The following is a 27,197-nucleotide window of genomic DNA, read 5'->3' as shown; positions in this document are numbered from 1 at the left end:
AGGGGGGCACCGCACACGGCTAAAGATCAATGATCAACTTGTGTACCTTGGGGTGCCCCCCTGCCCCCATATATAAAATAGCTAGGGGGGAAGTGGCCGGCCAGGAGGAGGGAGCGCCAAGGGGGAGTCCTACTCCCGACTCCTCCTTTCCCAGTAGGAGTAGGATAAGGGGGGAGGAGGAGAGAGGGGGCAAGGAAAGGGCGCCCCCCCTTCTTGTCCAATTCAGACTAGAGGGAGATGGGGCGCGTGGCCCTGCCTTGGCCGCCCCTCCTCTTCTCCACTAAGGCCCATAAGGCCCATTATACTCCCCAGGGGGTTCCGGTAACCCCCCGGTACTCTAGTATATGTCCAAACTTGCCCGGAACACTTTTGAAGTACAAACATAGTCATCCAATATATCAATCTTTATGTCTCGACCATTTCTAGACTCCTCGTCATGTCCGAGATCATATCCGGGACTCCGAACTATCTTCGGTACATCAAAACACATAAACTCATAATACCGATCGTCACTGAACGTTAAGCGTGCGGACCTTATGGGTTCGAGAACTATGTAGAAATGACCGAGAAACGTCTTCGGTCAATAACCAATAGCGGAAGCTGGATGCTCATATTGGCTCCTATATATTCTACGAAGATCTTTATCGGTCAAACCGCATAACAATATATGTTGTTCCCTTTGTCATCGGTATGTTACTTGCCCGAGATTCGATCGTCGGTATCCCAATACCTAGCTCAATCTCATTACCGGCAAGTCTCTTTACTTGTTCCACAATGCATCATCCCGCAACTAACTCATTAGTCACATTGCTTGCAAGGCTTATAGTGATGTGCATTACCGAGAGGCCCCAGAGATACCTCTCCGATAATCGGAGTGACAAATCCTAATCTTGATCTATGCCAACTCAACAAGTACCATAGGAGACACCTTTAGAGCACCTTTATAATCACCCAGTTACGTTGTGACGTTTGGTAGTACACAAAATGTTCCTCCGGTAATTGGGAGTTGCATAATCTCATAGTCATAGGAACATGTATATGTTATGAAGAAAGCAATAGCAGTAAACTAAAACGCTCAAGTGCTAAGCTAACGGAATGGGTCAAGTCAAACACAGCATTCTCCTAATGATGTGACACTGTTTATCAAATGACAACTCATGTCTATAGTTAGGAAACCTTAACCATCTTTGATCAACGAGATAGTCAAGTAGAGGCATACTAGTGACACTATATTGTCTATGTATTCACACATGTATTATGTTTCCGGTTAATACAATTCTAGCATGAATAATAAACATTTATCATGAAATAAGGAAATAAATAATAACTTTATTATTGCCTCTAGGGCATATTTCCTTCAAATAGCTACGTGGCGGCCTTGCTCTACAAAAAAGCAACATCGAGGCTGAAGTGTGGGAGGCCTGGGTACGGGAAAGATGGACAGCGCTGTCACTCCATGCCAGTTTTGCGTCTGTGTACTGTCTCTAACTCTGTGTCTCACGTATGTGCAGTGTTCGGTTTTGTTTCGGCTAACCGAATTAGAAGCCGAACAAACCGAACATAGTTCGGTTAGTACAAGTAGAAACCAAATTTTTCTATATTATTGACAACAACCGAAAAATTGGTTTTTTCAGTTTCAGCTTCGGTCAGGTATTCGGTTTGTCGGTTTTTATGCCCACCCCTATCTGGGAGATTAACTCCCAGCTGAGATAAACGGTTGTGCATCCCGGATATAGTGAGTATATGCTCACTGACAGAACTGTTTTCATCCATCTTACAACTGTAGAACTTGTCGGAGAGTTCATATCTCTCAACCCGGGCATGAGCTTGGAAAACCATTTTCAACTCTTGGAACATCTCATATGCTCCGTGCTGCTCAAAACGCTTTTGGAGCCCCGGTTCTAAGCTATAAAGCATGCCGCAGTGAACCAGGGAGTAATCATCACTATGCGACTACCAGGCGTTCATAACGTCTTGAGTTGCTGGGGAAATGGGTGCTTGACCTAGCGGTGCTTCTAGGACATAAGCTTTCTTGGCAGCTATGAGGATGATCCTGAAGTTCCAGAGCCAGTCCGTATAGTTGCTAGCATTGTCTTTCAGCTTGGTTTTCTCTAGGAATGCGTTGAAGTTGAGGGCAACATTAGTGTGGGCCATTTGATCTACAAGACACATTGTAAAGATATTTTAGACTATGTTCATGATAATTAAGTTCATGTAATCAAATTATTTAATGAACTCCCACTCAGATAGACATCCCTCTAGTCACATAAGCGACACATGATCCGAGTCAACTAGGCCATGTCCGATCATCATGTGAGATGGACTAGTCATCATCGGTGAACATCTTCATGTTGATCGTTGATACGTCTCCAACGTATCTACTTTTCCAAACACTTTTGCCCTTGTTTTGGACTCTAATTTGCATGATTTGAATGAAACTAACCCGGATTGATGTTGTTTTCAGCAGAACTGCCATGATGTTGTTTTATGTGTAGAAAAGAGAAGTTCTTGGAATGTCCTGAAAATCCACGGAGGCACTTTTTGGAATTAATAAGAATTTCTGGGCGAAAGAAATACACCAGGGGGCCCACACCCTGTCCACGAGACAGGGGGCGCCCCCCCTATAGGGCGCGCCCCCCTATCTCGTGGGCCCCTTGGACCTCCACCGATCTCAACTCCAACTCCATATATTCACGTTCGGGGAGAAAAAAATCAGAGAGAAAGTTTCATCGCATTTTACGACACGGAGCCGCCGCCAAGCCCTAATCTCTCTCGGGAAGGCTGATCTGGAGTCCGTTCGGGGCTCCGGAGAGGGGGATTCGTCGTCGATGTCATCATCAACCATCCTCCATCACCAATTTCATGATGCTCACCGCCGTGCGTGAGTAATTCCATTGTAGGCTTGCTGGACAGTGATGGGTTGGATGAGATTTACCATGTAATCAAGTTAGTTTTGTTAGGGTTTGATCCCTAGTATCCACTATGTTCTGAGATTGATGTTGCTATGACTTTGCTATGCTTAATGCTTGTCACTAGGGCCTGAGTGCCATGATTTCAGATCTGAACCTATTATGTTTTCATGAATATATGTGTGTTCTTGATCCTATATTGCAAGTCTATAGTCACCTGTTATGTGTTATGATCCGACAACCCCGAAGTGAGAATAATCGGGATACTTCTCGGTGATGACCGTAGTTTGAGGAGTTCATGTATTCACTATGTGCTAATGCTTTGTTCCGGTTCTCTATTAAAAGGAGGCCTTAATATCCCTTAGTTTCCACTAGGACCCCGCTGCCACGAGAGGGTAGGACAAAAGATGTCATACAAGTTCTTTTCCATAAGCACGTATGACTATTTACGGAATACATGCCTACATTACATTGATGAATTGGAGCTAGTTCTGTGTCACCCTATGTTATAGCTATTACATGAGGAATCGCATCCGGCATAATTATCCATCACTAATCCATTGCCTACGAGCTTTTCACATATTGTTCTTCGCTTATTTACTTTTCTGTTGCTACTGTTACAACTACTACAAAAACCCTAAAACTATTATCTTTACTTTTGCCACCGTTACCTTTAGTATCATACTACTTTGCTACTAAATACTTTGCTGCAGATACTAAGTTATCCAGGTGTGGTTGAATTGACAACTCAACTGCTAATACTCAAGAATATTCTTTAGCTCCCCTTGTGTCCAATCAATAAATTTTGGTTGAATACTTTACCCTTGAAACCTGTTGCGATCCCCTACACTTGTGGGTTATCAATCATATCTACTATATGACTCATGTTCGACCTTTCGGTCTCTTGTGTTCTGAGGCCATGTTTGTACATGCTAGGCTCGTCAAGTCAACCTAAGTGTTTTGCATGATTAAATCTAGCTTACACCCGTTGTATGTGAATGTTAGAATCTATCACACCCGATCATCACGTGGTGCTTCGAAACAACAAACTTTCGCGATGATGCACAGTTAGGGGGAACCCTTTCTTGAAGTTTTAATGAGCGATCATTTTATTTATGCTACCGTCGTTCTAAGCAAATAAGATGTGAACATGACAAACATCACATGCAAATCATAAAGTGACATGATATGGCCAATATCATCTTGTGCCTTTGATCTCCATCTTTGAAGCGCGGCATGATCACCTTCGTCACTGGCATGACACCATGATCTCCATCATCGTGTCTTCATGAAGTTGTCTCGCCAACTATTACGTCTACTACTATGGCTAACGGTTAGCAATAAAGTAAAGTAATTACATGGCATTTTTCAATGACACACAGGTCATACAATAAATTAAGACAACTCCTATGGCTCCTGCCGGTTGTCATACTCATCGACATGCAAGTCGTGATCCTATTACAAGAACATGATCAATCTCATACATCACATATATCATTCATCACATTCTTTTGGCCATATCACATCACATAGCATACCCTGCAAAAACAAGTTAGACGTCCTCTAATTGTTGTTGCATGTTTTACGTGGTTGCTATGGGTTTCTAGCAAGAACGTTTCTTACCTATGCAAAATCCACAACGGTGATATGCCAATTGATATTTACCCTTCATATGAACCCTTTTCATCGAATCCGATCCGACTAAAGTGGGAGAGATAGACACCTGCTAGCCACCTTTATGCAACAAGTGCATGTTAGTTGGTGGAACCAGTCTCACGTAAGTGTACGAGTAAGGTTGGTCCGGGCCGCTTCATCCCACAATACTGCCGAAACAAGATAGGACTAGTAACGATAAGCAAATTGACCAAACCAACGCCCACAACTACTTGTGTTCTACTCGCGCATAGAATCTACGCATAGACCTAGCTCATGATGCCACAGTTGGGGAACGTAGAAATAATTCAAATTTTTCTACATATCACCAAGATCAATCTAGGAGATTCTACCAATAAGAGAGAGATAGGATGTGCATCTTCATACCTTTGAAGATCTCTAAGCGGAAGCATTACTAGAATGCAGATGATGGAGTCGTACTTGCGGTGATTCAAATCACGGAAGATCCGATCTAACACCGAACGGACGACGCCTCTGATACGTCTCCAACGTATCTATAACTTATGAAGCATTCATGCTATTTTATTATATGTTTTGAATGATTACGGGCTTTGTTATACACTTTTATATTACTTTTTGGACTAACCTATTAACCGGAGGCCCAGCCCATATTGTTGTTTTATTGCCTGTTTCAGTATTTCGAAGAAAAGGAATATCAAACGGAGTCCAAACGGAATGAAACCTTCGGGAGCGTGATTTTTCGGAAGAATATGATCCGGGAGACTTGGAGTTCACGTCAGAAGAGCCTCGAGGAGGCCAGGAGATAGGAGGGCACGCCCCTCCCCCCTACCGGGCGCCCCCCTATCTCCTGGGCCCCTCGAGCACCCCCTGAGCGACTTCCTTCACCTATATAAGCCCATATACTCTTAAAACTTTGATAACGAAGATAGATCGGGAGTTCTACCGCCGCAAGCCTCTGTAGCCACCAAAAACCTCTCAGGAGCCCATTCCGGCACCGTGCCGGAGGGGGAACCCATCACCGGTGGCCATCTTCATCATCCCGGCGCTCTCCATGACGAGGACGGAGTAGTTCACCCTCAGGGCTGAGGGTATGTACCAGTAGCTATGTGTTTGATCCCTCTCTCTCATATTCGCTCTCTTGTGTTCTCTCTATGGCACGATCTTAATGTATCATGAGCTTTGCTATTATAGTTGGATCTTGTCGGCGTTCTGGGAATGGGGGTCCCTAGACTTGCCTGCCTGCGGCGTGGCTCGAGTGGTGGCCCAGTACGGCCCATCTTCATCAGCGCAAGACTCAAGACCCTCGCGAGGGGCCAAGCCTCGCGGGGCGAATGACACGAAACTTCCTCAAAGACGGCCTCACCAGGAAGGCTCGCGAGGAGACAGAGAGATCAAGGCAGGGTACCTCACGAGGTGCTCGTGATGCAAGCCATGACGATCGAGACGAGGCGGGCGCCGGCCTGCGTAGTGTCCTTGTTTCCTCTTTGGTGCAAAGGGGGCAAGCACAGGCGTGGAGTACCGAGGCATCAGGCAAAGGTTGCCATTTCAGTGCAACGAGACCAAGACCATCAGAGCGGCAGGATGGAGGTCACCGTGGAGCCCAAGACGACGTCATCGCCAGTGCCTTTGGCAGCCGAAGACCAACTTTAGTCAGGATAACTTGTACTAGATGTTCCCCTTCAAAATGGCCGTTGTTGGCGCCCTTTCCGCTCAATATTTGGGAAGAGGACCAGGGCCTCTATAAATAGGACTAGCCACCACAGAGATAGAGAGGACGGATCAAGTGCTCATTAGACCGAGAGGTGATCGAACTCACCCAAGCAGTTCATTGCACTAGCTCAAGAACACCTCTCGCGAGGCTGTTCACCCTTTGTACTGTCCATCATCAGCCCCTGAGGCAATCCACCACACCACACACTGGAGTAGGGCATTACACCACAACGGTGACCCGAACTAGTATAAATCTTGTGTCCCTTGTGTTGTTCATCGTTTAGCTTAGATTCTCACGAGGCGATCAGACGTGGATCGGTAGGGGGAAGATCTTCGTGCGCACCCTAGAGTTTGAACCTTAAGGGTCTGCCGGAACCCAACATCCGACATTTTGGGCGCCGGGTAGGGGTGCGTCGGAATCTTTCTTCCGCCGTATTCACGAAGATCTTCCGTCGTGTCCATGGCGGATGCTCGCCGGGCTCGAGTTGAGCGTCGGGCAGCTCTCGCTGCCCGTGTCGCCTAGACAGCTCCCGTCGGTGAGTGTCCCCGTCATTCCCCATCGCCTGCCGCCAATGTCGCCACCTGCCCGGTGGGGAACGAGCAGCAGGCCTCGTTGTTGCATCCTTCAGTGCGGCGGGAAGGCCGCACCGCCACCCCGTCGCTGACTCCAGCTGGTTCGTCGTCCCACGCCCGTCGCACCCCCACGGACGTGCACACCGCATTGCTCCTGGCGTGTGAGCTCCCGCACTACCATCCCATCGATGACCTCTACGAGGAGTGGCTCGCTCGCATCATCGAGCTCGTCAGCGCCGCAGGAGGCTCCCCTGCACCGTCCCTCTCCCTGCCTCGCCCTCCGTCCTTTGCAGGAGGCGCAGATCAGGAGGCGCCTCCGCCACCTCCTCCCCAAGAAGGTGCCCTGGCTCCAAGGCGCGCGGCCCCAGGTCGAGATCCACTGCGTCCGGCGCCCGCGCGACAAGAAAGGAGCTGTCAAGAAATCTCTCGTCCCCAAGAAGGTGCTCATGTGCTCCCGGCACCGGTGCGCCACGACCGCTTCCCTGTGCCAGCACGTCAAGACCCCACGCTGCTCCAGGCAGCGACGCGCGGGAACCCCCAGGAGCAAGCCCCGCATCAATAGAGAGCTCCGATGGCCACCGCAGGTTGCCGCGCCTTCACCATCGAGCTATGCAGTGTCACCTGGCTAGGCAAGTTCAAACCTGACCTGCCTCGTCGCTACGACGGCACTGCCGACCCAGCGGAGTTCCTACAACTCTACGAGCTAGGCATCGAAGCCGCCAACGAGGACGAAAAGGTCATGGAGAACTGGTTTCCCATGGCGCTCAAGGACGACGCCCGCACCTAGCTCCTGAACCTGCCTCCTGGCACTATCTCCTCCTGGGACGAGATGCACACTCGCTTCATCACCAACTTCCAGGGCACTCGTGACCGTCCGCGGCCATGGGTGACCTGCACCACATCAAGCAGCAACTCGGAGAAACCTTGCAGAAGTACATCCAGCGCTTCAACAGCGCTCGCCTCAAGATTCCCAGGGTGACCGAGGAGGCCATCATCTCGGCGTTCTCTGATGGCGTTCGCGATGTCAAGATGAAGGAGGAGCTGGCGATCCACGAAGATCTGTGTACGTCTCTGGAGCTGTTCAACCTGGCGACCAAGTGCGCAAGGGCTGACGAGGGACACCTCTCCCTTCTCGAGCTCCCGGCGGCAGATCCATAAGAGAAGAAAGCCAAGGCCAAGGATGTGAAGTGCAAGGGAGCAGATGTGCTCGCAGCAGAGCCGGACATGAAGCATGGCAGGGAACAGTCGGAGTCATCCAAGGGCAGCCGGTACTGTGTGTACCACGATTTCCATACCCACAACACCAACGAATGCCAAGAGCTCAGGGTCGTGCGAGAAGGCCGTGTCGGATGACGCCCCGAGCGCAACGATCGGGGCTACGGCCAAGGCAGAGCAAGAGGTGGAGGACGATGGGACGATCGTGGCCCTCTCCAAGGGTGGCGTGACCGGCCTCGCGAGGACCGCTGGCAGGGCCAGCCTCGCGAGGGGGCTTGGAGGGATCAGCCTCGTGAGGATCACCCGCAAGGCAACGCATGGCTTCCTCCTCTGCCACCACCACCAAGAAGGAATGGAGACCATCATCAGGACGAGGGGGCTGGGGGCTTCTAGGAGCCGCATGCAATCGCTTGCATCTTGGGCGGCACTCAGGCCCTAGCCTCTCAGCGCATCTTCAAGTAGTTTGCTGGTGAGGTGAATGCAGTCCTTCCCCAGGTTGAGGCCATGCGCCTTCTCAGGTGGTCTGCGTGCGCCATCACATTCAGCTCGGCGGATCAGCTCAAGTGCGCAGCAATGGCCGGTGTCCTCCCGACACTCTGCTCCCCAGTCATCAGCAATGTGCAAGTTACCAGGACCCTCATCAACGGTGGAGCAGGGCTCAATGTCTTGTCCGTCGAGATGTTCAACAATCTTCAAGTGCCATATGACCAGCTTCAACCAACCAAGCCTTTCTCAGGAGTTACTGATGGTTCCATTGTCCCGATAGGGCAGGTCCGCCTCCCTGTCACCTTTGGACATCGTAAGAACTACCGTACCGAGCTCAATGACTTCGACGTCACCCACATCCGCCTGCCATACAATGCCATCCTCGGGTATCCAGCCCTGGCCAAGTTCATGGCAGTGACTCACCATGGCTACAACGTCCTCAAGATGCCAGGAAGTGGCGGAGTCATCACGGTCCCCTGTGAAGAGAAGGATGCGGTGTGCTCTCTCGAGTGCGCCCTCCAAGCCGCGTCAATCGAGGACCCCGGCAGCAAGAGTGGAAACCTTCCTGAAGCAGCTCCCAACAAGAAGAAGACGTCACCTGGCCCAAGGCCTGAGGAGGCAAGCACCTCCGGAGGCGCCACATCCGGGCATGCGCCCATCCAAGGGGCGCCACCCTCCATCGCATAGGGAGGCGCGCTCGGCGCCCTCCTCGGGCAAGGCTCGGGGGCTCTCTCCTAGGGAGCCACTGACTTTGCCAAGATCACGAGGGAGGCGCTCGGGCACCACTTGGAAGCGTGCTTCACGGCACGTTTCCCTCAGGAAAGCGTGAGACAAAGAGGGCCCAACCCTCACGAGTTCATCACCAAGGCCGGTCAGGAGTTGCAGGAATCGAGAGTCATGCGCGGCAACCGCCGCCTGCCCGGCGTAGCTCCCCATCCAGGCGAGGATGGCGGGCTGCACGTCTGCATCGACTATGCAGGGCTCAATTGAGTCGCGTCTCAGGAGCGTTTCTAGCCTTCGTGCGTGGGGCGTTGCGCGGATCCACCGCACAGCTACGTTCGCATGCCCTTCGGCCCGCCGAATGCGGCTGCAGCCTACCAGCGCCTGATGAGAAGCATTCTGGAAGCTCAGGTGGCCAAGCATCGCGCGTTCCTGGAGGAAATGGAGATGGACCTCGCCGAGCCGCCCGGACCTCACAAGCCTCCCGAGGCTCGGAGCTCCTAGGGCTCATGAGGATTGGCTTCTTCACTGCGCACTGTCAGCTACTCCGACACTCGCTCTACAATGGTATCAGGTGACTTCTTTCAAGTTTTGTTTTAGCTGGGAGCACCCTCAGGGCTGCATCATTCCCAGGTCATGTGGGTCTGTCCCTGCGGCATGTATCCGTTTTTGTTATGTCTTCAGCTTACCTTATTGGGGGCGCCCCTCGGGCTGCATTATCCCCAAGCCGCTTGGGCCTGACCCAGTGGCGTTTGCCTTTCTCTACATCTATCTAAGTTGATTTGCTTCTTCATGCATAACCTGCTTGAGATAATCGCCTGCTTGATTGACACCTACCTTTGGAGCCGCTCGCTCTGGCATGGCACTTGCGCATGGGTCCGTCCCTGCAACACCGACAAATCTGAGTGGTCGAGCTCTGGCCGCGGCAGCCCCACATAGCGCTACCTCACCAGGCCCTCGGTGCCTCAATCACTCCCTCGGAGCAACCAATGGATAGCTGACAACCATAATGGCAGTCCTTGTTTTCCTTGTGTCAGTATACAGGATCTTCCTAAGGAATAGCACGGTGGGTATCATGAGCTCCCTCTCCCTCTCTCCCGTGCAATCCGCTAGCGCATTAAAAGGGGGCGCCTGAGCATCGCGACTCATGGGCTCTTACTAGCTCTCCAGCCCTCACCCCCTGGCCTTGACCCACGACATCGCGACCTGTCATACCAGCGGCGGCTGAGCTCGCTCAAGGGCCGGGACCTGAGGACGTAGAGCATAAAGGAAAGTGCAGGGAAGAGGGGAGAAGCTCATGAGTACCCAACCCAGTGACACCCCAGCTGCCGGCGTGCGGGCCAGACACCTCGCCGGATAACAACTCCAAGCTCATGAGATAAGTCACGCCTCTGCAGAAGCTAGATCAACACAATATCAAACCCTCGCCCAGTGCGGCTCTGTCATGGTGATGCTGCCTTCCTTTCTCGCCCAGCGGAGGCTGCTTGAGCGCTAAAGGGGACCTCCTGAGCATCGCGCCTCGGGGGCACTTACTGGACCTTGGGCCGCTCACCTCCTGGCCTTGACCACGGCATCACGACCTGGCATACCAGCGACGGCTGAAGCCTGCCTGGGGACCGGGACCTGTCAGTGTAGAGCACCAAGCCCTCGTGAGGATAGAAAGGGGGAGCCGAGCTGGGACATGACAAGCATCTCGCATTAATTCATAATAAGGATAATATTCACATACGGCACGGCAGACGCCTTACATACCCCCACGGGGTGTTACTTCGATTCCTCGCAGGGAACAAAAGGTGCTAATCCTAAGGAATGCTAACTATGCGCGCCTCCGCAGGAGAAGCCATCATCAACAGTGGGCCGCCAGGCGTCGGCGCCAACCCCATCCAGAATAGTGACGTCGGCGGCCAGATGAAGCTGCCCTGCTCCGAGCGCGACGCGAGATCGGGGGCTCGTAGCTTTCGTCGCTCGTTTTCAGAGTCACGTGAAGCTCGAGGGAGTCGCTGGATTCACCAGCTGCTCCTCTGCTGCCTGAGGAGCTGTTTGGGAAGCGGTTGGCAGGCCTGGTCCTCGCCACTCGGATGCCCCGGCCGCCTTCCTTGGGGTAGGACTCCAATTGGCGTCCTTCCGCATCGAAGACCTTGAAGAACATAAAGGAGGCGCCATCGTATTCAAGATGAATAATGAGGGCACCCCCTGTCCGGTAGACCCAGGCGATCTCGCCCCATCCCCGGGTCATGTAGACCTTACCCGAAGCGACGACCGTGACCTCTGCTCCGGTCGCAAGGGTGCTCCAGTTAGCATGCTACAGCTAGAGCTCCAGAGACCCACTTGGCGGGATCTCGAAGGCGAAGGAGGGAGGAAGGCGGATCCAAGAGCGTGAAGGCATAGCAGCGTGGAGCACAAGCTCGCGAGAAGAGCCCTCGGCATGGGCTCCAGGGGTGATGACATGCACCGCCGTGACCCGTCGGCATCACCGGCGGCGCCGGCGGTGTCGCTCGGTGTCTTCTTCTCCAGGGCCCTCAATTCGGGCGTACAAGGGCAGCGGGAACCCAGGCGGCGGCTGCTCGTACTAGGGCCTCGACGTCTCGTGCCATGCGACCACGTCGCAGCAGCCGGGGACCGGCCGCTCCTTCGGCGGAAGTGGGTCGGGACCCTCTCGGGGGGCCTTCCCCTTCTCTTTCACAGAAAACCGGTGGATCGTCGCAGTAGGTGTAGAGTGGAGCAAGGGCGAGGAAGAAGAAGAAGGAGAGAAGCAGGAAGATATGGACTGCGGGGGCTCTCGCCCGTCCATACTTATAGTCCGGAGGAGGCCAACCGTCGGCCTCCATGATCACAGGTAATAATGACCCATTTCTGCATACAGGGACTTGTCAAGTTGAGCAGTTGTCGAGGCAGCATGGGGAAGCGGAGGCGCCCACGTCCAATCAACCGCCACGCGGCGCCCAACACCGCATGCTGATGGGGCCTGCGGTGCTCTACACTTGCCCCTTCGCTTCTCCACTAAGCCAAGTCCGAGCGCGCCTTGGGCCCGGGGGTTATTGTCGGTGTTCTGGGAATGGGGGTCCCCAGACTTGCCTGCCTGCGGCCTGCAGCATGGCTCGAGTGGTGGCCCAGTACGCCCATCTTCATCAGCGCAAGACTCAAGACCCTCGCGAGGGGCCAAGCCTCGCAGGGGGGACGACACGGGACTTCCTCAGAGACGGCCTCGCCAGGCAGGCTCGCGAGGAGGCGAAGAGATCAAGGCAGGGTACCTCACGAGGTTCTCCTGACGCAAGCCATGATGATCGAGACTAGGCGGGCGCCAGGCGGGCGCCGGCCTGCGCAGTGTCCTTGTTTCCTCTTTGGTGCGAAGGGGGCAAGCACAGGCGTGGAGTACCGAGGCATCAGGCAAGGGTTGCCATTTCAGTGCAACGAGACCAAGACAAGTAGAGCGGCAGGATGGAGGTCACCATGGAGCCCAAGATGGCGTCATCGCCACTGCCTTTAGCAGGCGAAGACCAACTTTAGTCAGGATAACTTGTACTAGATGTTCCCCTTCAAAATGGCCGTTGTTGGCACCCTCTCCGCTCAATATTTGGGAAGAGGACCAGGGCCTCTATAAATAGGACTAGCCACCACAGAGATAGAGAGGATGGATCAAGTGCTCATTAGACCGAGAGGTGATCGAACTCACCCAAGCAGTTCATCTCACCAGCTCAAGAACACCCCTCGCGAGGCTGTTCACCCTCTGTACTGTCCATCATCAGCCCCTGAGGCAATCCACCACACCACACACTGGAGTAGGGTATTACACCACAACGGTGGCCTAAACCAGTATAAATCTTGTGTCCCTTGTGTTGTTCATCGTTTAGCTTAGATTTTCACAAGGCGATGGGACGTGGATCGGTAGGGGGAAGATCTTCGTGCGCACCCCAGAGTTCGAACCTTAAGGGTCTGCCGGAACCCAACATCCGATAGATCTTATGATGTTTCTCCCCTTCTACTCTCTTGTGATGATTGAGTTTTCCCTTTGAAGTTATCTTATCGGATTGAGTCTTTAAGGATTTGAGAACACTTGATGTATGTCTTGCCGTGCTTATCTGTGGTGACAATGGGATATTCACGTGATCCACTTGATGTATGTTTTGGTGATCAACTTGCGGGTTCCGTGACCTTGACAATCTATGCATAGGGGTTGGCACACGTTTTCGTCTTGACTTTCCGGTAGAAACTTTGGGGCTCTTTGAAGTACTTTGTGTTGGTTGAATAGATGAATCTGAGATTGTGTGATGCATATCGTATAATCATGCCCACGGATACTTGAGGTGACAATGGAGTATCTAGGTGACATTAGGGTTTTGGTTGATTTGTGTCTTAAGGTGTGATTCTAGTATGATCTCTATGATAGATTGAGCGAAAAGAATAGCTTCATGTTATTTTACTACGAACTCTTGAATAGATAGATCAAAAAGGATAACTTTGAGGTGATTTTGTACCCTACCATAATCACTTCGTTTGCTCTCCGCTATTAGTGTCTTTGGAGTGACTCTTTGTTGCATGTTGAGGGATAGTTATGTGATCCAATTATGTTATTATTGTTGAGAGAACTTGCACTAGTGAAAGTATGAACCTTAGGCCTTGTTTCCTACCATTGCAATACCGTTTATGCTCACTTTTATCATTAGTTACCTTGCTGTTTTTATATTTTTAGATTACAAATACCTATATCTACTATCCATATTGCACTTGTATCACCATCCCTTCGCCGAACTAGTGCACCTATACAATTTGCCATTGTCACTACAAAAAAAATACACTTCCGTGATGATACGTGTTTGTCACAGTAGGTCGCGTTTTTTGTCATGCATGTACATCCATGACAAATTTATGACAGAATCAAGATAGTCATACATGTGCTGTCATAGAAGTGTTCCATGACATTACCAAAATTATCATCAGGGAAGTGTCCACTTCCATGACGATAAATCGCGCGTCACAGAACTGCTTTCGTCAAGGGTGACCAACACGTGGCATCCACTGTAACGGAACATCGTTAAGCTATCGGGTCAGGTTTTGGATCCGATAACCCATTAACATCCCTGACCAATGGGGATTTTCCACGTGTAAAATCATCATTGGCTGGAGGAAACACGTGTCGGCTCACCATTGGGACAGATGTCATCCACTCATTGGTCAGAAGGCGCCTATGATACATCGACACGTGGCACGGCCCAACAGAGGCCCATTCCTGTGAAAAGGCCGGCCCGTTTGACTTGGTCAAAAGGTGGCAGGCCAGCCCACGGAAAGCCTGTTAACAGCTTGTTCGCATATAGCCCATTTACAGCCCGCTAACCAAGGGCCCATTACGCCCTATCCTAATTAGGCCCAGTAGCCTCATCTGGGCCGTCCAATATGATTCAGCCCGTTTTAACTTCCAGCCCATGTGTGGCCCATGACTTCTTTTGGCCCATATGAGGACCTTTGTAACTCTTGGCCCATTAATGGCTCGTTGTGAAACTGGCCCGTAATGAACAGTGTATCACTTTATACCCATTAACGGTCCATTATTCCATTGGGCCGTTTCCAGCCCAAGTTATCTTTCGGCCTTCTTAGGGCCCATTGATTCTTGGGCTCATTTGCAGCATTCGGTTACATACGGCCCGTTACTGCCATTTTCTGCTTGTGGGCCAAATTCAGCTCGTCGTTACAGTCGGCCCGTTTGTGGACCATTAATACGTTGGGCCGTTTTCATGTCAGAAAAACCCGTTGGGATGTTTTCATAGAGTTATCAAATATGGCCTATTAACGGCCCGTTATGGTCCACAAATAGTATGGCCCGTGATTGGTGAAATGATGATACGCCCCGTAGAAGGCCCATGGATCCTACGGCCCGTATGAGGCCCATGGATGGTACGACCCGTAGAAGGCCCATGGACCCTACGGCCCGTAGAAGGCCCATTGATCCCTAAGGCCTGTATAGAAGGCCGATGGATCCTACGGCCCGTATAGAAGGCCAATGATCCTATGGCCGAACGAAGGCCCATGGATCATACGGCCTGCAGGAGGCCCATGGTTACAGCAGTCCATGTGTTGCCATGATTATTTTGGCCTAGTTACCAAAAATAGGCTATTGTGGCCACTAGAAAAACACAGAAAAAGAACTGCAGTGACTACAAGCAAACAACTAAACAAGACAATAAGGAAATAAATAAGCAAGCAATTAAGGCTAGCCTATTACCGCTATTACACATATTACATCCACTGGGCATCAAAGTTCGCCACCAGTGCAAATATAGGGAACAAAGCAGCATATTACATACACTTGGCCGTCAAAATTGGCCACTAGTGCAAATAAACGCGGCAGCAAAACAGGAGCATAACTAAAACAACTTCAGAAGAGCTCAAGAAACATTATCCTGGGTATCCACCATGCTGGCAATATGCTTAGCAAGCTGATTAGCTTTGTCCTGTTTGGCGCTAAAATCCTCCAACGCTTGCTGTTGCACCAGAAAGTATGCATCTGAATGCTCCAGGGACTTCCGCAGTCCTTCCGCTTCTTCTCGCAGCACAGCTGATCGATGTCTTTCAGCTTGTAGTTGAGACTCAAGAAACCGAACTAATTCAGACAGTGAGTTTGAATAGCTTGTGCATGCGGTAGTGGCCAGTAACTCAAACACTAAACCAAGTCAGTACTTTGGGGTTGTCTCGCTGTCTTCAAGATAGTCTTCCTTAGCTGTTTTATCAGCTTTGTTGGAGACCAACAAGGATGTGTCACTATCCTGAACCTTATCTGCATTACTTGCTTTACCATTGCTTAATAAGGCACTCTTCCCCAATATTCTGTCAGCATTCTAAAAGAAGAAACAAGCAGACACATAACAAGTTTTGCATGTACTAGTATATGAAACTCATTTTGGTGAACCAGTTCATTAGTAAGGTGGACATGATTAAACTACCAAGTCTTCTATTGCCAAGTACTAGTACATAATAAAAGCATCAAACAAACATATATATATATATATGTCCTATGGTCACTGCATTGTCTTGCCAAATCAAGATAGAGACACGGTTCAAATCATATCAGTTCAAGACAAAGCAGCAGTGAAAGAATACAAAGCGTGGGAAACTACACGACACAACAAGATTTCAGATGGGTACCACGGGTCTACATGTACAACAACACTATTGGCTCTGTTGTGATGCTAGTAATGTGCATGATATGAAAGTCAACTGTATACACAATTGAAATTGAAATCAACAGAGCTATTGATAAGAGCAAACCTGTTAAAGAAACATGCGTGAACATACCTGTTGTGCCATTGGAGCTTCGATTGGATCCTTCAATTTAAAAATAAGTTTTTATCAGTAAATACAGTGATACAAGAGCAAAGCAATCATAGTTAAAAAAGGCGCGCCTAAGCGAGCGCTTAAGCGCGCCTAGGCTCTAGGCGTTGGCAAAATGCATTGCGCATAACTACGCATAATCTGTGCATAACTGTGCATAAGCATGTGCTTTGGTCAGTAAAGCGCAATGCAGTGGCAAAATGCATGTTTAACGCCTAGCACTTTTTTGAACTATGATAGCAATGGAATCTTAAATTAGAACAATTGTTCTTCAAGTTTAGGCACTTGTTCTACATGAACAGAGTACAGTAAGATGCAAGAATAAAATACTTATAAATAGAAAATAAGCTCATAGACCTTACCACATTCTTGGTTCGGGACCAGTACAGAACAAGGTGTTCCGAGTCATCGTCCAGTAGATGTGTCTCAGGAGAACGTAAGGGAATTTGATGAGTTTCTTTGCCGGTGAAGTACGTTTTCTTCAGGTAATTCCGATACTGCCACCAAGCATTCTTGAAGATAGCAGAGGTATTAGCACAGGTTACCTCATCCTGAGTTTCCAAATCAGTCCTTCTCTATAGAGAAAAATGGGAAAATTTGCTGTATTATAACCATCATGGAGGTAGGATGTATGGGACGAAGCAAAGTAATTGCCATGAATAACATTACTTACACATAACTCCTGGACAAACACCTTCAACTGGCATTTTCCTTCATCTTCAGTATAATATTTCCAAGATGGGAAGATACGCATATACGATTTAACAACATCAAATGCGATAGACGCTAAACTACGACTGGCTGGTTGTGCTTCCTCCACAGGAATAGGCGTACTAACTGGTGGAGTTGGGGTTCGCCGTGATAGTACTGGCCCTTTGGGCACTGGAGCTGCCTTACTAACTACTGTAGTTTGGGAGCTCTATGGTGGAGATGGTGCTGTGTCAGCAGGAACTGGGTTACTATCGGCTGGGGTTGGGGTTAGATTGGGTGAAGCTGGTTCTCTGTCCATCGCAGTAGGGGTACAATCTACGAGAGTTTGGGTTATGTGTGGTAGGGCTGGTTCTTGTGCATGTACAATCGGGGTGCTATCTCCACCAAGAGGCAACACTGTTTTATTTGAAGACCGTGTTTTTATTCCGCTAGATACTGGCATCACCCGCTCCAATTAAAATAGCTGATAAACAGGAAACATAGTTGAATGTACAGACATTGTATGAGAGACAGATGCAATAGATAGTGTGGAAAAAAGAGGGCATCAAATAGTTGACATGTATATTGTTTAACTAAAACGGATAGCATGACATAATTTCACATATATGATGTCTATCTAAACTAGATAGCATAGTATAACATAATTCAAAGATATGATGAATAACTAAACAGGATGGCATGACATAATTCACCTACATGTTATCTAAGTAATCAGGATCGCATCATTTAATTCACATATGTGATTTATATGGTAAACAGAGGGCATTCGATATGATGTCTGAACTAAGAATGTGGTGTTGAATATTGTGTATATGATGTCTAACCTATGCAATGCAAGACATCATATGCATGATCTGAGCAGTATAACTGTGCCAAGTTAGAGCATACACCTCAGTGGGGGAATAGGACTGGTCATCTATCTCTGAATCCATCTCTGAGGAGCTATCGAGACCCAACAAGAGATCTGCTTCGACAGGTAGCACTGTCTGCTCTGAAGGCCTTGTTTTCACTCCAGATTTTTCCATCTCCCACCCAAATGGCTGATTCACAGGAAGAGTAGTTTAATGTACAAACATTGTCGACAAATGGAAATGAAATGAAGAAAAGGATGGGCAAGATATCATTCAAATATATGATGCCTGGTTAAACAGGATGGCATTGCACATTTCACATATATTATGGCTGGCTAAAAGACATGAGACTGCATAATTCCCATATATGATATAGAAACTAAACAGGTGGCATTACAGAACATGTCTAAACTAAGCAGATGACATATATGATGTCAAAAGTAGGCACTGCAAGGCAACATATGCATGATATGACTAACATCATCATGCCAAGGTAGAGCAAACACTTTGGGGGGTAAATAGGAGTGGTCAGCGGCGTCTGAATATGCCTCAGAACAGATATCTTCCTCTGGATTACAATCTGGAGACGGGTGGGGAGGGTTTAACATTGAACCCACCATGGAGCAATGTTTCCATGACATTGTATTGCCGCGCAAAACTCTTCTCTTTTTCTCTACATGTTCAGCATGACTGTGTACAATATCTGACATGCATACGAAAAAAATATGGTGAGATTATGTAAGGAGAGCATGTAGAAATTTAGAGTGATGGTAACAACCAGTGGGTCGACGTTTTTCCGTTGAACCAAAATAGCCCTAATGGATCGACGTGAATTTATATTAATAATTGACGCAACAAGTGTACAACCTCTTTGCCGTAGCCGTGTCAACCTCAGCATCATTGGGTTGGTCGCTGAAGCAGTTGAGGCAGAGGTGGCTATCGGAGGTGTGGAGGAAGATCTGAGGAATCTGTAGATGGCGTCCAGGGCACTGCTCTGTTGTGATGGATCGTTCTGTCATTGGAGCAGCTCCGGTGAGTCGTAAGACGTCAAGGCTGAAGCAGCACAAGACAGACATCATCAATCTCAAGTGGGATTCTAATAGCATCTCCAATAGATGATGAAAAATGGATGTAAAATTAACATCACCAAAAACCACCTGACTACAACAGATGAGGTAAAAACTGTTGACTCTGAACTTAACTGTCGAAACTGAAATTAACTGTGGAATCTGAATGCCACTGTCGAAACTGAACGCAATGGTAGCAGAGAGACACTTGACATGTAGTTTAGGGAGGGCCTGCAGTTCATCTTCAACCTGCACACCCCTGAGCCGCCTGCCACCACCGGCCGAACCGCCAGCCCCAGCGCCGCCCCGAAACAACTCGCCACCGCCATCCCGGCCAGCCCTCTAGCCCCCCCACCCTGAACCCTAATATAGATAGTGGGGTACCTCTCCGGCAAGCCCCCGTCCCCGCTGCGGGTGGTTCTTCCTTAACTATGGCGAGCCCCCCCCCCAACCCCTGAAAATTGACTGACCCAAAAGTCGATTCAGTCGACTGAAGTGTGGCTTAATCGGAGCAGAGCAGCAGCACAAGCGAGGGGTAGAGCAGCAACAGCAGTTGGGTGAGCAAGCGATCGAGCGAGAGCCGGAGCAGCAGTAGCAGCGCGAGCGAGCGAGTGAGAGCCGGAGCAGCAGCAGCAGATCCGGCTGGTATGGCCGCCGCCGCTGAAGGGGCCTCGCACTGGGGGAGAGCCGCTGTGGAGATGTCGCCCGCGGCGCCGGCTTCAAGGTAGCCGCTCCATGGCGGTGCGGGATGGAGCACCGTCGGCGCTGGGAGGTCGAGTTAAGCAGAAGGTGCGATGCAATGAGTGTACAACCTCTTTGGTGGCGCTGAGTAGGCCTCGGCTTCGTCCGAGGAGTCGGTGAGGATGGTGCAGTTCCGGTGGAGCAGGTTAAGGCGGCACTATGGGGATGGAGCAGCCGCGATAGACGAGGCGATCGTCGGAGCAGCTCCTTGGAGGTGGAGGACGGGGCGGCTAAACCGGTGGGACGGCGAGATGGACGACGGATCCTCATCCGGGGAGGTGGACGAGGGACGTCGAGCTATTGCGGTGGACGACGTCATCGGGGAAGAGGCTCTGGCTGGGCAGCGGTGACATGGAGGACGGAGGAGGGTGGGGTTTCGTGGCTGGAGCGAAGAGGTTATGGCGGCCTGGGATTTCGAATGGTGAAAAGGGGGCGATGGGAGGGGGTGAAGCATGACTTAGGGACGCGCTTCTCCAAAATGTAGGGTGTGTTACAAAAGTACCCCCCACCGATTTGAACTAGCGGCCCTTTCGGCTCAGGGTTAGAAGGGGGATTTCGCATGTCGGGATTTGCCAGCTGGAGGGAGTTTTCGCGCGCGTTGTAATTTCGGGATAGCAAGGCGCGGGTTGTGAAGGCGCCAGTTTTGGGAGCACGATATCTGAATTTTCGGGATATAACAAGACGCGGGTTGAATTTTAGGGACAAGCCTAACGTGTAGTAATATTGTACTTTTTTGACTGCATAGTAATATTGTACTTGTACATACCAAATCAATTCCCACTTCCCTCAACCAAAAAGAAAATGAAAAAAATAAAACTATTCACACCACACAAAGAGAGAGTCTTGCCCCGTTTTACTATACAAATGCTATTCAAAGCTACTCCCTCCTTCCATCTATATAGGGCCTAATGCGTTTTTCGATGCTAACTTTGACCAAATATTAGAGCAATGATATATGAGATGCAACTTACACAAAGCACACCATTAAATTCGTCTGTGAAAGGTTCTTTCAATGATATAATTTCCACATTGTGCATGTCATGTACTATTAATCTTGTCAATAGTCAAAGGCGGTCTTAAAAATCTCATTACGCCCTATATAGATGGAAGGAGAGAGTATGAATCCATGTTATGTCCGATTAATTTTTTCGCTTTGCTATATAATGCATGTAACCTACTCATACCAACATTTTAGTGCATTCCAAATGTCTATACTACCGCTGCAATTCAAACTAAATTTGAATTCGTTTCTCTATTTCAATAATAATCTACAATCATGATTGTTGCCAACTTCAACCATCATAGTTTCCTTGCTATCCGCCAGATATAAATTGGACGGCCTATAATGCAGGATGGCAGGCACACCATCATCAACAACTCCGTTTTTTTATAAGAGTAGAGATAAAATATATTAAATGTAGTATAACATGTTCATAAACACACCATGTGTATCACCGTTATATATATTCACACATACGTCGGTTTAAAACACTATGATAAATTCTTCAAATATCTGAATTCGCTTTTTATAATTAAGTATATATGATCTCTATTCGTCTTTTACACCCACACAACCCTCTTATCTTTGTAGCTAGCGCTAACTTTCTCTTGTGCATGCACACGCCCGCATCCCTCTCATCCTCCCTCAGCATTCTCTAGCTCCATCGCGCAAATTCGTCTTCTCACTTTAGGTCGTTCACCCATGGTGTGTGTAGGCCCCCAGCTCCTTCTTTACGGCATACATCGATTGATATGCCTCTCTAGCCAGGTGTGCCTAGCACAAACACAAGCTTCCCCTGTTCTCTTGTCACCGTCCATGACTCACTCCCACCACTCTTTTCATCGTTCTCGTACTCGCACACTCCTCCTCGCTCGATATAGTATGCCTCTCGTACCACCTCCTATAGGCATCCCTCTATCTCTATCCTTCTCCCCGTGCCTCATTTTCTTCTAACACACACATGCATGTATACTGATCGATCTCCCAACATATACCTGGATTGACTTTAACTACCCCCCCCCATCGATCGACGTACCTCACAAGTTATGTCTCTCCTTTCTCTAACAAAGGGTGATTGATCTTCCTATGTAGTTATGTCTGCTTACCACAGCCACATCGTCCCCCTTCATCATTCGTGCATGCCTCCTGACCCGTCTCTCACACGCACGTGCACAGACAACAAGCAGCCATCTCCTCTCTTATTGATATTGCGGGCGTGCCCTCCGTTTGTCTAGCAAGCCTATCCCACCATTTATTGTTAGAAGCAACTCCACTACCACCCCCTCCAACACTCTAGCTCTATCTCTCTCCCAACCTTATTCCTCTCATGCACATATGCATGGATGCCGATCGATCTCCCTTAATACATGAGGCAGATCGATCTCCTTAATACATGAGGTAGGCCTCTCTCCTCCTCCACACATATACCAGCCATTGTACCTCTATAGTTAATTGGGCCTCCCTCTTCCCCCACCACACACCGATAGTCGAGCGCTGCAGGTAGGTATCCATGCCACAGAGACAAACTGCACATGTCCCCTCTCACGTTCCAGTAGGCCAGCCACTCTATATCTTTGACGTGGGCACACACAAATTCGATGGCACTCTTTATCGATCGCGCGCGCACACACACACACACATCATCATCCCTCTTTTCGATTCTATGGACACCTCAAGCCGGTGATACCTCCAGTCTCTTCTTGTGGATCGTCCCTCTATATATATGTTATATCCAGTACTCTATTTCACACACATTGCATATGTTACATTTTTTGATTGAACCCCCCCCCCCCAAAAAAAAACTCTCAAGAACCCACACACTATATCTCTCTAGGTTTGTATCTCTCTCACACAACCCCACGTAGGTGGTGTACATATACAAGAAGAGAATAGGTGCACCATGCACGTACTCACGCTTCGTGCCCAGCCACACCCGCGCGGGTACACGGTGGAGCTCATTTCTTTACGAAATGGCAGCCCACGTGCTAACTTGAACGCATGTAGCGGTTGTTTACCTAGGGAGGTCGTGTACCACGCCTGCACGAAACAAAGTTCGACTTGATGCGTTGCCGCGTTATTTTAAATAAAGTTATAGCGCTCAATGGCACGTACACAGAATATAAAACGATTTTTATGGAGAAAAAGGTAGTCTGTTCACTATATACAATGGAGCCTTGCGTGCCTGGTTTGTCGCTCTTCAGTGTATGTCACACAAGGCTGCGGTGGCCTCTCTCTCTCTCTCACTGTTGGTCACTGATCCGGCCGCATCCCGTCCGCCAGGGGAATGGGAGTGCGGTGGCCTCTCTCTCTCTCTCACTGTTGGTCACTGATCCGGCCGCATCCCATCCGCCGGGGGAAAGGGAGGAAGTGCATCGTTTCTCGTTTCGACGGCGCTGAGGTAGCACGTCCCGATCTACAGTACACGCTGTTCTCTTTGACCAAGCTCCGGCGCGGCAGGGACTATGCCACCTGCTCGCAGATTCCGCTCACCGCCGCTCACCTAGTTACATCCCGACGACCTCCAGGTATCCCCTCCGGCCTTGCTCCACTGCCCGTCTTCCCACGTCGCTGCATGTGGATCTTCCATAGTTCTTTGCCCAAAACGTAGCTCATCCAGCGTACTTTCCATATTGCATTCTCGTCCTCACACCATTTTAGACAAACACAACTGTGTTGTTATCTTCCCTTAGGGCAAGGAATATGCTTCTTTTTTGTCGTCGCATGTGTCATCAACTGTTATTGGCCAGTAATTGTTTCCTTTCTACCTCTTTTTTGCAAACAGGGCTATCCATTTCACCTCATTGCTATTGCGACCTTTTGGTGAACTGCACAAATCACTTTCTTCTTAAGAGTGTTTTGTGCAGTTGTACTAAAATGTCACATGGGCAACGTCTCTACATTTCAGTGCGACTGCACAAACGGAGATTGGTTTTGCTCTATCCTCCTCATCCAACTCCGAGCCTAATCTTCTCCAACTAGTTAGTCTTAAAAGAGACTGCAAAGGTGACTGGCTTCTATTTATGTGTTTATTGTTTCATCAGTAGTCCTCTATTACCGTAATCACACTTAATATCTTTGGAACAGGGACGCTCAGCTCTATTTTAGTGGAACTGCACAAAATGATTGGAATGTTACATGCTCCAGACAGCTACTTTTTCCCCAACATGCCTTGTTGATTTAGACAGAGCTGGGGGGACGTTGCTGCCAATGAAAGCATGGATCAATTTTAATTTAACACCTTCTCACAACTCTGTCTTCAGTTGTGATGTAATTATTAGCTCTGATCTGCTAATAATTGACATGCATTAGCAAGGAAGTTAGTTTTTTATTGTTTCCGAAAGAGAAGCTAAAAGCTCACACCATTATACAATTTCATGTCTCGCTGGAAAATTATTTGTATAGTACGTCAATTATGTAAACAAATGATGGAAGCTTGATAGCATTGCCAGAAGCCTCTTCATCGTCCGGGTCCATGTGCCATGCACAAAATTATACTCCTTCATTCCTAAATATTTGTCTTTTTACAAATTTCAAATGGGCATATTTTAGCGTGTAGATTCACTCATTTTGCTTCGTATGTGTACTCCCTACGTTCCTAAATATTCTATTCGTCTTTCTAGAGATTTCAACAAGTGACTACATACGGAGAAAAATGAGAGAATCTACACTCTAAAATATGTATATACATCCGTATGTGCCAGTCCATTTGAAATCTCTAAAAAGACAAATATTTGAGTAGTCACTCGTTGAAGTCTCTAGAAAGACAAATATACTTCGGAGTATATTTAAGAACCGAGGGGGTAGTGCACAACCGCATGGGAGACTCAGCCCGGTCATTGCGCCGCATTAATAGTGAGCAATGAGCAGTCAAATCGTAAGCCCCAACTTTCCCATTGTAAGTTGCTCTGAGGAAGCAACCATCAATACGCTCTTCTCTGAATCCGCTCATACTACTCCATCCGTCACTGTTTATATAGTGCGCTTCAGAAAAAAGAAAAAAGATCTGTGGGACCAAGGCGACTAGCGATCGGCCTGAAAAATAGCATTGGTAGTTATAGCACGGCGTCTATTACTAGTAGAGGGAATAATGCGTACACACATACATGCATTGCTTCCACCCCGGGTACACACATGCATGCACTTACTCCATTCCGTAGTTACACGGAGAGAAAATTGTGGACTTGATTGCGGTTACCACGCCCTAATTAATTGAGCATTAAACCAAACGCGTCTAAAGTCTCTCTGGTGGTGGAAATGCATTGAGAGAAATGCATCATAATGAAGCGCGCCCTGTAAACTGTGACGGAGGGAGGAGTAGTACGTATGAAGGTTCAAAACCAAGTACGCGTATGGCCAGTCGGTCAATGCACCTCCTCTTAGCATATCACTGATGTAACACCCCCAGTGTCATGCTACAGTAATCCCCTGTTAATGGTGCCAGGTCACCATGCTTACTGAGCTAGTTATCACTTGATGAAAAATCCAAGTCAAATTCTAATTCAAATTATGAGTGAAATTCAAAATTTCTCAAACATGAAAACTAAAATGTTCTTCATGTGCTAAATAATCCATAACTAATATTGGTAGTGAACCAATATTTTTGCAAATGTCCAAGTGCCCTAAACCACTTTAAAACAGTGGCTAAAACTATAGTTTAAATGCCTTTTGAAATTACGAAGGTTGCAAACTATTTCAAAAGCCTCACAATTCATTTTGTGGCATTGCACAATAATTCTTTGAAATTGTTTTAGCCAGTGGCATGATTTTGCAAAGTCATTAGTGGCTAAAAGAAAAGGCAAAAGCTGCGGGAAAATAAGGAAAAACAAAAAAGGAGAAGGAAAAGAGAGAGAGAGAGAGAGAGCAAACCCCCTCCCTGGCCGAACCCACCTGGGCCGGCCCACCTAACCCACCCGTGCCAGCCGAGTTGTCCCCTCGCAGCGGTCTCCCCCCCCCCCCGCCCTGTTCCTCAGTCTCAGACCGCAACAGGGGCGTCGCCGCCGAACCACCTCGCCGGCCACGCCGCTACAGGCGTCGCGGGGAGGATAAGGACGCAGCAAGGACCCCCCTGCCCCCTCCGAGAGATCTTTTCCCCCCTCCCCCATGAGCTGTTGCTTGCCCTCTCCGCATCTCCCATTCCCCACCGCATCTGAGCGCTGCCGTGGCCTGCCGCCATGACGCACGCGGGCCCCGACACCGCCTCACCTCTCCTCCATGCCAAGAAGGACCGCCTCGACCTCCTCTTCCTCCCCGACAAATCACCTGAGCAGGAGCGCCTCTACATCGTCCCCTACGTCGCCGTCTTCCTCCTCTCCTCCGACGAGCTTCGCGGTCGATTCCACCGCACCGAGCCCACCTCGAGCATGCTTGAGCACATCTGCAGGAGCACTGTGAGCCTGCGCTTCTTTCCCCTCTCTCTCCCAAGCTTTTCCGACGCCCGTAGCCCTGTTCCCGTAGCTCACCCGAAGAACCTCGCCGCCGACGAGCTCGGTGCCGTGGCCATGGTCACCTTCACATGCGGCCGAGCGCCGCATCGTGCTCCTGGGGTTCCCAGGGGCCCAACACGCGCGTCTGCTGCTCTCGCCGAGCCCCATAGCCCGATCCCCGCCAACGCCCGTTCCGGCCGTCCGCCCCGCTCGACGATGTCGTCGTTGCAGCCCGCCCCCGTCTGATCTAAGCTTGCAGTTGGATGCGCCGCTCCTCCCGCATCCGAACGAGCAAGGCCGCACTCGAAACGGCCCCCTGTGGCGTTTTTCCGGCGAAGTCCAGCGAGCCCCGCCACTGTTTTGGTCGCCGGCGGCGAAACCCCGCCACCACCGACATGGCACACTCGGGGCCACCCCCTCGGCCACTGACCCGTGGGCCCCTGGGGCCCGGCTGTCCTGTTGACTTTGGTCAACTGCTGACTGGGCAGGCCCCAGCCACTGACGTGCGGGCCCCACCGCTTATTCCTCTAACTAAAATGTTTTATTAATTAAAATTAATTAGTTAGCTAATTAGTCTATGGCGGATGGGGTCCAGTAGCTAACTAACCTAGATTAGTTAGTTTATTACACTGTTACACTAACAGAGGCTGACATGTGGGTCCCACTGGACCCACAAGCCTGGTTTGACCTGGTCAGCCGCCCTGCTGACTGCTGATGTCACTGTGACGTCATGCTGATGCAATAAACCCTTCTGTTAATTTATTAAATTCTAGAAAATGTTTAAAACTTTGAAAATTCATAGAAATTAAACCGTAACTCCGATGAAAATGTTT

The sequence above is a fragment of the Triticum aestivum genome, chromosome 6B, assembly GCF_018294505.1.
Source record: "Triticum aestivum cultivar Chinese Spring chromosome 6B, IWGSC CS RefSeq v2.1, whole genome shotgun sequence".
Lineage (NCBI taxonomy): Eukaryota > Viridiplantae > Streptophyta > Magnoliopsida > Poales > Poaceae > Triticum > Triticum aestivum.
The sequence above is the reverse complement of the archived record's forward strand: the minus strand, read 5'-3'. Positions refer to the sequence as shown.